The sequence below is a fragment of the Cynara cardunculus genome (genome assembly GCF_001531365.2).
Source record: "Cynara cardunculus var. scolymus isolate 2C chromosome LG 3, CcrdV1, whole genome shotgun sequence".
NCBI classification, from domain to species: Eukaryota; Viridiplantae; Streptophyta; class Magnoliopsida; order Asterales; family Asteraceae; genus Cynara; species Cynara cardunculus.
This window is the reverse complement of record NC_037530.1, coordinates 31,679,860-31,692,749: the sequence shown is the minus strand read 5'-3', so window position 1 is coordinate 31,692,749 and position 12,890 is coordinate 31,679,860. Positions and strand designations below refer to the sequence as shown.

General features: G+C 33.9%; 1 pseudogene; it reads left to right on the top strand.

Moving 5' to 3' along the window:
* The first annotated feature begins 339 nt into the window (after positions 1-339).
* LOC112509154 lies at positions 340-1,777 on the top strand (annotated as a pseudogene).
* The last annotated feature ends 11,113 nt before the right edge of the window (positions 1,778-12,890 follow it).

Below are 12,890 nucleotides of genomic sequence, written 5' to 3'. Positions count from 1 at the left end.
GAAGCTTATAAGAAGAGCTCACAAATCCCATTTTATATCCACGTGGGACGAGGTTTTACAAACTCTCCCACTTAAACACCTGACAACTCTAATACCGTTTATAATATCTCAGGTCAACCGTACCAGATATTGTCCGCTTTGTATACACCCTTTGGACTCACGATTTTAAGATGCATCTAGTAGAGGATGTATCTAGTCCCTTATAAGGCAACCTTAGTTCTTCTTCCCAACCGATGTGTGATCTTACAATCCACCCCTTAGGAGTTCACCCCCTTACAGTTTAAGCTATATCGTCTTTTCTTAATAGTATAGGGAGGAACGAGTAAAATCTACAATTTTATGACCCGTAAAAGGATCGGTAGACCTGTAACTGAACATGACAACCACCAAATGGGGGGTTCAGTCAGGTATAAATTAAACTAAGTAATTCATGTCTTTCTCCGATGACCCCAAATTCCACTAACACCCAAATAGATTTTATCTCCCATCTTATTTCATCTTTCATCCAATTTCCTATTTCCTATTTAGAACCTTAAATATTTTTTTTTACTAAAACTCAGATGAGATTATGGACCCAACCTAAGGCCTACAAGCATTCTTCATTCCCTAGGTGAAGAAATCATCAAAATCATAACCCTAGTTACAATTTGCAGGTTCTTAGTGGTCATTTTGGTCTTAGTATTAAACACATACTCATCAAGCTCTTCTTCAATCAATACCATAGCCACCATACTTTAGGATGAAAGCATATCTGATTCAGAATAACACAAAATTCAATGACCCCCTCTTGAACTCCCTTTTGTTTGTTATTGTTATGACTGTTGTTACCTTCCTATTGGTGTTTTTTTCTACTTTAGGTGCACAAATTTCTTGCAATACTATATGGGTTTTTCTGCTTTTCTTGTTTTAAGGTTCATGGGTGGTGAGATTGCTCTTTTCTTGATTCAAGTCTTTAAAATTGGCCATTGATTCTTTTACTTATGTGTTGTTATGGTTCAACTTCACAATTGTAGGGGTTTTGGCAGTTTTCATGTCGAAAGTCCACATCTTTGTGACTAAATCTTATATGGTGATTATCGGGTGTTGACTGCTTATTGGTTCATGATGTTGCCTGAATGGACCATTTGGGTGCTTTTGGTTTTCGTGGCTTTGTGTGGTCTTGCTTTTTTTTGTTACATGGTGGTCTATTGAGTTATTGGTCGAACTCGCTATATCAAGGGATGAAGATATCTATGCCCTTGTTTATGAAGCCACACCCACAACTGATCATAGAAGGAATAACATTGTTCAAAGGAGGATTGGAGAAATGGATGAGTTAATCCCAAATCACTCATCGGATCCCATGTTAATCCATAATCCATTGAAACTTCCCAAAATCAGAGAATTATAGTGAATGCTGAAAGGGGTCAAGGTCAGGATCCTGAGCTAACGGCTCCTTTGATTGACCAAATTAGGGACCATGGTATGTAGAGAACTTGGCTCTTGAGGGGATTGGTTTGGGTTTATCATGTGCCATTAAGCTCGCTTTAGGGGACTTTATCTTCTACACTGTGCTGGTAGGAGGAAGGGTTGCAATGTATGATTACATGATGGTTTATGCCTGTTATCTTTCCATCATAGTTGGCCTCGATATCACTTTTATGCTTATTGATGTATATGAAAAAGCTTTGCATGCCCTTCCTTTATATGTATTGCTTGGGTGTTGTTTCATGTCTTGATTCACGTATTTCTTGAAGAATTCATTGTACATTGTTCTTTAAATCTTTTGATGTTTTAATATCATTCAGTATTTGATTTCATGTTTTAAAGATCTTGGCAACTTGATATATTATCTGTTGTTGGCCCTTTTGTGGGCATAAAATGTCTTATTTTGTATATATTCATCAGTTCGTTTGCACTGATGACATATAGGATCTAAATAACTATGTAATGCCCAAAGCCAAAAGCAGAAGATCACAATATAAAACTTCGTCTACGTTTGGTGCGACATGAGGACAAGGACATGACATGACATGAGTAGTACAAAAATGCATTTTTTTGTCAAGTCAAAATAGGTGAAACAAAAATAGGAAGATGAGACAAGATTGATAAATTACTAAATCATCGATGCCAAATTAAAACATTAAAACATTCCACAATCACCCATGTTTTTTTATATCATTAAGAATCAATCTTTCCTACAAGAATCTGGAAAAATATGTTGGATATCTTTCTTTGTTTCTATTTAATGTTGGAAAGAAGCATAAAACCCATCTGAGATGGTGGCTTAGTATTCCAACTAGTTATTATTCTAAGAAAGTTTCAACTACATGAACACACTGACTTAGATATGACATGCTATACACAACAATGGCGGACCCATGATTTTTGCTGATCGAATGCACCTTCAAGGTGTATAAAGACCCGCAAAGTCGTCCAACGTGTTTTTAGCCGAATTATACTAGTTTGAGGTACTTTTTTAAAAGTTTTTTTGGTTGGTTTCGATAGACTTTTTAACTTTTTGGGTTGATTTCGAGGGATTTTTTTGGTTTTTTGGTTGATGACCCTTGTATTTTTCTAATATTTCGGAGGACTACGCAAAGTTTAGCATGTGCACCTTTTCATACCCCAAAAAATAAATACTTGCGAAAATCAGTTGAGCGGATGCATGGGGCTCCGTTGGTGCCTTCGTAGGTCTACTTGATAAAGAATTCCTTGTGGAAGTCATCATTCAACTATTCCAGTGGAAAGACGGTGTAGTTTCTACAACAAAACGACAAACTCAATTTCAATTATTCATTTCGCCTTTTTCCTGTAATGATCGATTATTATGTAATCAACACTTAATTTATCGTTAAACTTTCATGAATACAAGTTCTTCTTTTATGATGTGAAGTTTTGAGCTTTTTGTAGACACCATTTCTTTTCTATTGACAAATTAAATGATTTTATCTTTTAATTAATGGGGTTTGCAGTTTAGTCTAGACAATTTCACCTCATTTTAACAAATAAAATCGCAAGTTCGGTCCAAACCATGCAATTTGACACGGAGTGATTAAACTGTCCAGACTCGAGGCGCAAAATGTGGTTTGGTTTGAACGCAGTTTGGGTTTATTATGATAAATTTAAACTATGAACTAATATAATTACAGATTTGGGAACTTGTGATATTCTATAGCGCATCTGGAGTAGTTTGACAAAACTTGACAAGGTGGAGTCATGGTAATGTATAAGTTAACAATATTACTTGATCTCATAAAATACGAAATGAACTAAGCTATACATGTCAAAACACTTTGAATCTATTATTTTATTTCAGCTAACGTTTAAATCTTAAATATTAGCAACTTGCTTTTTCTGTAAATTACTATATTAACGGTTCAATTAAATTATATACAAAAGAAAATATAAAAAATATGTATGTAAATAGATGATTTGATTAGTTAAACTGGCCAACTGAAAAAGTCCAAATTGCAAAATATTGCATTTTGAGATAAAAAGAAGTAGAGGGGATGGGATTGAAAATAATGAAAAGATGAAGGCATTAATAGAAAATAAGACTAATGTTAATTTTTGGACCAAAGGCAACAATGTTGTGCACGAATTTATTCAGAAAATTTCGTCGTTAAGGATTGGGGGGGAAGGGAAACGTCGAGGACCTTGCCATTCCTCCAGGTTGGTAAATTATCATCATTCTCTCTGTATCTCTATCACCATCACACGGAAATTCTTTATTGATTGTTATTTTTGAACGATAAGATCAAAATTTAAAGATAATATCTCGTCATAAATCGACCGGAGACCAAAGTTTCTGCTGATTTCCTGGCATAGGTTGCAGGTAGCGGAGGCTGGAAGTCGATGGTCCTTTTGATGCCTATCTAGTTCTTGTGGTAAGCGATCCGACACGAGTGGATTGCAATTTTGGATTCTGACATATGCTTTTATCAATTACATACGCAATATCTATAGTATTTGATCAGAGATTATGCTGAATTGTGCGCGTATTTGCATCATTCAAATTCCTCCCCTAATAGAGCAAAACAATAAAGGGAGGCAAATACAAAGGATCCAAACTTTGGGAATCAATATTCTAGAGCTTCTTCTCTGTTTTCAGGTTTGCCTTCTTTACTTATTCCTTATGAACATGAAAAGATTTGTGATATGTATATTTTAGAAGGAATTTTTGTAGAAAGAAAAGGACGGTATTAACGTGAACCGTTTTCTTTGTTGATTCATTTTTGGGCGGGGTATCACTAAATATGAACATGATTCTACCTTGTTCTTGATGGAATTTGTTCTAGAATTCTAGGTTTTTTAATGTCATGTTTAGGCAATAATGTATGTAAAAAATATGAATACCAATATGGACCTCGATGATCGAGTAAAACTATTCAAATAGGTTAATAACTGATCTCATGTTAATACAAAAGTCCCTGGTATCTCATTTGGATTTCTAAATCCTAACTCAAGTGATGAAATGCAACAATTTATTGTCCTGATGGAACATATAAGAATATATCACATTTGCACAACTGCATTCGCACATCATATGTTTAACGGATTTACATTATAGAGACAATGGTCATATTAACATCCATAAGATGAAAATTCAGCAATAATCTATTGTACTTTAGGTGAGATTTTATTTATATTCTTAGAAGCGACTGTCATCTTCTTCAAGAAAGGGTTACAATAGTTAGTTTGAGTAAATACTGATGAACATCGAATTTATTATCATACTAACTGTCTAATTTTTATGGATGGTTGCTATAAGTTATTCTAGTTAATTTTATTTAGATCTGCTAGTGCATGTGTTTTATGTATCACGAAAGATCGATGTTTTTACTAAGCATTGGCAAAGGTTCATTAACTTTGTTATTAACTTCCCTTGACTTCCTACAACAATATTGAAATTATTGAACATGTTTTAGATCTTGGTTGTTGCAATTTGACATTCTTTTTCTATACTTCCAGTTTGCACTTACATCGTGCATATCTAATCCCTTGCAGATATATGAGTAGTTTGATATGGGATCTTTAGATAAATCAAACCATACATCTGTGGACTTAGAATCAGAGTATGCAACTACAAGAAATGGTAATGAATCAATTGTGCAGCCTGCCCTTGCCCATGATGAATCCATTCAACTAGGGTCAACCAAGAGGTTGAATTCCTTTACATCATGTTCTTCCTCCATCTCAAGTGATTATTCAATTGAAGATCCACTTGATTTTGATATTAAACATGATAAATCATCTTTAAAGTTAGAAGATGTTGATGATCCATTAGCTACTGAACATGATGAAAATCCTGAGGAGCAATCAACTGATTATGAGCTTCCAAGTTCCCCATCAAGCCCACTAGCTAATGATTATAGTTCAGAAAGCCCTCCTATTCAAGTGATGGAGCGTCCAGAATCTTCCAAATATAGAATCCCATCTCATGTGTTTGCAAGAAAGAATTCCAGTACTCCAGGTGATTGGAGCATGGCTTCAAATGAGTCATTATTCAGCATTCAGATAGGGGGTACCAGCTTTTGCAACCCAGATCTAGGCCTAGGTTATGGTGCTGAAGCTTATATATTCAGCCCACAACTCAATTCGCCATATGACAACCAATTTGTAGGAGAGGCTGACAATAGTTATCAATTAGATGGGGAAGATAAAATTCATGAGTTGGGTGAGGTACACAATCAAGAATCAAACATGCTTGATGAACCCGTAAATTTAAACAATGAAGAAGATCGACAATCTACTGCTGATCGAGAGCGTATTTCCCATTTATATGCAGAGAGCAGCAGTAGTTCGAAATCTTTTATGTTTCCAATGTAAGTTGTTTTTTATTTAACTTGCATAAACTATCATAATAGCATCCATAGTTTCAAAATCAACATTCATGCATTTGTCCATACAATTCGATCATTTACTGAAAAACTGATTTCCCCATGTCTCAAAACATGAAGTTTGGCAGGAGAGACAGAGAAAGGCAGTTCACCTAATCCCCATGGTTCAATGATAGGAGTTCCAGAAGAACCAAAGGTAGGACCAGCACCACAACCACCATCAAATCCTGAAACATCAGAGGCCAAGGAAGAAACCAAAAAATCAACTCCACTTGTAGCTTGGACAAAGTGGTTTCCATGCTTTAGATATTGCACATGCTGTTCTTGAGTCCGGTTACCAATTAGTTAGCGAACTCTGGACATCTCTGTTAGCCATCTCGAGAGGCTCGTAACATGGTTTTCAAGCACTTTTCTTAGGTTATTAAAACAAAAGGTACACTATGAAGTAGAAGAATGTGAGATTAAGAGATGTTTCACACAATTGGTCTATGGACTTGATGTATGACATTAGGAATCTTCCATGTATGACAATTTTCTAAGATTTAGCGTTGTTAGGAGTTAGGGATCTTCCATGTATGACATGCATCTCAATTTGCAAGAGTATGCAACATCATAGTTGTTGTACATAACGTGCATCCATATTTTGTTATATCTATCTTTGTACAAATATCCTCATACATATAAAAAGGTCCACTTAGTATGACAATTTATATGTTTGGATTCCAAACTTGACGAAAACTTTCTTTCAATGTATTACAACCATTGGTGAACTCTCTCATATTGATGAAGATTACAGGTGGTGTAACATCCCAACATTTGACCCAAATATTAGGAAATATCAAGTGAAGGACTAGTTGGTCATTTTTCAAAAGTTGCAGACTTGAAAGTAACTTTGAGGAGCAAGTTGATATCAAATGTGGATATATATTCCTTAAAAATTGACCAGGAGTTAGCAGTGATTAGAAGGAGAAAATGACAAACAACAACACTTCTCTCTTGAAATCAGAAGAAAACTCCATCATGAATCAGGGTGTAAGACAAGTCTTTAAGGCATTTTGGAGCATAAAAGTGCAAGCAACAGTAAGTTCATGAAGGAAATCGACGTAAGGTATGATTTCCAGGTAACTTTTGCTTTAATTACCATATAATAATGTAAGAAGTAGCGTTTGATTTTGGGATGATTTATATGGCAAGAATGAAGGCGCAAAGTTGATAATTTGATGAGAATTGTCAAATGTATTGATGTGATATAAGTGGCATGTAAATCCATGAATTAAAGTATTATTGTCCATTTATATGATAGATATTCATGTTGAAATCATTGTTTAACAAGTAAAAAAATGATGGTTGTTGATGTTGGAATGACTAATAATGGTTAAAACATGTACCATGGTCAGATGAACTGCCAAGGTTGCATTCAGCGAATGCAACATTGTAGCAACTTGGAATTCACAAAAAAGGTCGCATAGACCCTTTGTTGAGTACAAGTTTGAGTTGTTCAGTAATTAAAACAAGTTATGTTATTGCCAGTGTTCACCAAAGTGTTTAGGCACTTGGGGTGTGTGTGTGTGTATATATATATATATATATATATATATATAGATGCTATTGCAGGCAAGTTTATCAGAGCTACATGATATGGTGAGTCTCATGTGACTTACAAGATGTGACACATGTCTATATATGTTTTATCTATTAAAGTATGAAAATGCATGCTAAATGTGCTTATATGATTTAAAATTTTAAATCATGCCAAATATGTTTTATTACAATTATGAAAGAAATATATGCATAAAGTGATTAGTGTATGTGTGTGGGATCATCTGTTGGGATGCAAGTAATGAGGGTAAGGTGCCCTTGATGTGAGCAACAACAAGATAAGTTGAATAACACATTTGTATTTGGTGGGAACAAATAATTGTCAGCTTGAGTGTCTTTGTACCTTATCGTGTGATAAGGTGAACAACAACAAAAGTTTAATGGTGCATACGTACTCAGTGAGAAAACATAAGCTATAGTACAACTTGAATAGTGCATCTATACTTGGTGAGTTCACATAAGATACAATGATCCACACCGGTACTATATGAAAGTTGATATATCTTGATAGTCAATATACCATATGGAAGTTCAGATCTCATGATAGCTACTATACTAAAGTATGTAATTATCATAGAGATGAAATACATAATTGCTTTTATAAGTGTTTAAGATAATATGTTGCATTATTGCATGCGAGTTGGTCGAGCATATGTGTCGACAATATAAAACCAAGTTGGAGTCTTGGATTCTAAGTTCTATATGTTTATGTACAAAATGTTGTGTATGATATTTATGAAAGAAAAGTGGCATTACTAGTGTCGTGTTTTGCAAGAAAAGTTTGAAAAGATACTTTGTGTAAAAACCATGAACTCACCATGCTTATTAGCTGACTAGTAATATGTTATATTAGGAGACAATAAGTCTGAAAGTGACAAAGTGAAAGAGAAGGTGTAGCCAAGTGCTAGATGTGAATCAATCATTATATTTTTACATCGATCATGTTTTGTTTTAAAGTATTGAAGACCATTGATGTATTTAGTTAGATGTTATGTACATAGTTTCATGTTTAAGTTTTCAGTTGTGACATTTGTAACTTTATTTGATATGTTATCATGTATGTTAGACAACCTTGGGGAAGGAAAGGTTGTATCAACACACTTTCAGAACATTTTCTGACTTTTGCACGATTATCATGACAACACTGTATTCTTCTATCTAGTTGACGCTTGAATGATTGGATTTATACAACTTTAATCACACACAAATGAATTGAACTCTTTAGCAATTAATACATGGAAAGTGTCTGTCAAATTATCAAAATGAGAGACATATGTGGATTAGTACAATTATTGGCTTATTCAATATTCCAAGAGAGACCGGGTCTGCGGATTGCCCTTGTTAACAGTCAAAAAGGTATACATAGGAAAATGAGAGAAAGCGCATGTCTTTACCCCTATTTTTTTTCAGGATTCTGTCGAAGAAAGAACAAGCCCTAAACTAAAATGATGTGAGATATCAAGTGTAAAAGATTCAAAACCAGTTTGCAAACACTTCACACCAACAATCTCTTATTTTTAGTAATAACAAACTCTTGGCGTTCCGACTCACAGAAAACAGAGTTATTAGTTCAAAACACAAACCACGACTTAACGCTACATATATCCTCCAAAACAAACAACTCAACTTGAGTTAACTCAGCGTCTCTTCCCTTTTTTTCATAACAAAAGGCGAAAAATGGAAATTGCACGGTATTCAGAAAATATGTTTTTTTAACAGTAGCATAAGTCAATAAATAGATTAAAATGACCCACACGGTAAAAGTTATAGTTTCACAATGCTATAAAGTTACTTATCAAGAATACAATAATCTACTCCCTTCAATACACATGTACTCGAATCTATTCGTAAATTATGTAATGTAGTACAAAGGTGCATTGACCTCTATTTTCTTGACTGCTATTAAAAGAGTACACAATTTTAAACTTTGAATTAACAACCGTATAATCTTCGTAGTTCACAACCACCTTGAAATTTTTCACGGTATACATCAACCCCTCCTTCAACAAATGCTTGAACTTCTACACCAAACTCTACCTGATGATTGTAGCTACTGGGGTTCCTTGAAAATAAGATGAAATATAAAGTAAGTCGGTATTCATCTGCTATATAGGATATTGTAATTTTAAACTTGTGGACACATATTGATCTATATTATAAAAACGGGCATACCATTTCATTAATGAGCAGGGGCGGAACACAAGCTTTCCAACCGTAGGGGCCGGACCTGATATATTATATATTTTTAAAAATACAAAAAATACACTATCCAAAGTTAAAACGTAGTAAAACTCTAAAACTAGATGTCAAATATGAAAATGTCAAACATCTTTAATCAAGTGCCTCCAACATTTCAAGAAAATTTCTCCAATTAATGGAATCTAACTTTTTGTTGTGGCCTCTAAATGCAACTACTTGAAAGGCTCATTGGCTCAAGTAATAGCATTTTAAACCCAATTAAAGTATCAAACAGTTTCAAACAAATTTGAACCTAATCATTAATCAAACAATTTCAAACAATACATCTTAAAACTTGAACAAAAATATAGAATGAAAACCCTCCTGTGGTTTAGGGGCTGTAATCGGAGGTCGAGAATCAACTCTTTTGAGAGTGGTCAACACGGGGAGGGAGGATAGATCAACAGGTATGTAATTTCAATATTGGAGATTGGAATTTTGTTCATAAGTTGCTCACATAAGTCTGTCGGCCGATGTGGTCATGTGAATATGTGGCGATGAAGAATCAACAACTTTAGACTTTAGTGGACTATAGTCGTAGCTTTAGGGATTAAAAAAATTAGGTTGGATTAAAAGATTAGTGGACTCCAGTGGAGAAGAGGCTAGATTAAAAAAAATTGGAATTAACAACTAAAAGCCCAATATATATATATATATATATATATATATGTGTGTGTGTGTGTGTGTGTGTGTTCACATTTATACCAACTGTACATATATGTCAATTTGTGTTCGTAATTTTCTTTTTTATGTAACTCCTATATGTCAATTTTCGTGTATGCCAATTTGAACAATACCGAAAACTTTAATACCGGGTCTTCTTCACCAATCACAAATTCATAAACATTAGAGATAGAAAATCAATATTAAAAAAACAAGATTAATAATAAGTTAACACAAATCATGGGACTTTATGATTTTGTAACTCACAATTCATGATATAGGAGTTACATAAAAAATAAAATTACATATGTATCATTGTCATTAAATTTTAAGATGCATATGAACCTAATACTAAGATGTATTGTGATTGGTTAAAAATGGTTAACAGAGTTAACACAATAGCTTGAGTTAACATTTGAACCAAACTCTCTCTCTCTCTCTCTCTCTCTCTCTCTCTCTATATATATATATATATATATATATTTTTTTTTTTTGAACCAAAAAGCACAGGGGCTATGGCCCCTAAAGGCCTATATGGCCTTCCGCCTCTGTTAATGAGGACCATATCCAAACTGATTAGTTCTCTACATTTTTGAGTTCAAAGACTCGCATAATCAGCGAACTCTACATTCATTATCTTCTCCCAAGTTTTTCAAATTTTATATAATCCATTAAATACCAAGATATATATGACAAAACCTGTCTTTTCTACAGAATATTAAATAAATTCTCTTTTAAGCATATAAATATGTCTATATTCACACCTTAAAGGGGATTATTAATGGTAACAGATGATCTTTACTAGTAATTATATATATTAAATGATAAAAAATAAAACCGGATTACCATTTACTTGAAATAAAGTTTATCTTATTGACTTCAATTGTAATTATGTAGGTTAAAATGATAAAATATAAACACTAATTACGATTCATTTGAAATAAAAATTTGTCTTACAACAATCGGTTACCAACGAAATAAATTTTTTAAACCCCCACTATTATTTAATTGGAATAAAAGTTGTCTCAGAACTATCGGTTGCCAATGAAATGTCAAGGGATACAACTTCAACCTAGTTAATTTAAACACTTAAGGTGAACTAAATTTTCTATTCTACCTACATGTGTGTATAGTGGTGGCTTAGGGGTGTTTGCGGTCCAGTTTGAGCGGTTTAACCTCTCAGATTATAAACCAAATCGTAATGGCGACTTATAAAATTTTCAAATCGAGCGGTTTGATATCAAGTGTCCAGACCGGTCAAACCAAACCACGAAAAGACGGTTTGGTCTGACCGGTTTAGGCGGTTTGGGCCTTTAATAAACTTTAAATGTTAAATTTAAGAAGAACATAAATCATTTATAATTTTAGATTAAATATTTATTTTGATTATGTTAGATATTATGCTTTATGTTGGCTTAGGGATATATTTGAACCATAACCCATAAGTTAAAAAAGTTAGACTTACTACTATTAAAATAAATAATTAAATTATATATATATATATATATATATTTGGCGGTTGGTTTGGTCCAAACCGCCCAAAAAAGATTCCAAACCGCAGACCGGAACGGACCGCCCAGTTTTACTATTTTCCAAACCAAACCAAACCGCTCAAACCGCCAAAAACAGTCCGGTTTGACTTGGTTCGGCCGGTTTGAGCGGTCCAACGGTTTTTTTGAACACCCCTATGTGGCTCATTGTTTTTTCAACAAGTTCACTAGGCAATTTCATAGACTACATCCTGAAAAATTACGTCCATCTGAGACTAAGCCTGATCACAGGATGCTAGCTCTTGGACTCAAACTCGGGGAAGATGGGATATCCCACCATATATTCCTAAGCCTTTTGCCAACACGCCACGACCCTTATGATTAGCTCATTGTTTGTTAATTAGTAAATATGCATATAAACGATTTTAAACTTGCATTATAAGGGAATTTTCATTTAAGAACTTATGCTCCAATAGTTAGTTGGTAGTTGAAGATGAATATGACATATTTATCAAAAAACATAAGAAAATGTTCCATAAACTTACATAGAATTTTCGTTTCTAGAAAAACCTATTAGAATTTCTACAGTTAATTGCTGAAGTTTTTGGAGTACTTGTTCAAGTGGAGGATGAGGTCCTGTAGTTTTGTTTGTTTATATCGACAATCAGAACCATTTGGACAAAACCCAAGCTTGTACCTGCCATTTTAACTTTACTGTGTCACAAATATTCTCAAATGATAATGTACTAAGATAAAGATTACCTAAGCATACAAATAACTAAAGAAAAGATGATGAGGTCCAGTGGAATGAGTGTACTTAGATCATCTTATACGGTGCACATGGGATGGACACCTCAAGACCAAATAATTGTTAAAAAGATACTCGAACAACCATAGTATAAAATTCTTATGAAGACCAAAATAGATATATTAATAATCCATGGAATAATGAAGATGACATAACCCATAGGCTAACTTGATCATGGAGAACCACGTAATCTATTGCCAAAAGTATAGAACTATTGTAACATCCATAACTTTTCTGAAAACGGCCAGTAAACAGCCTAAAAACGGTTGG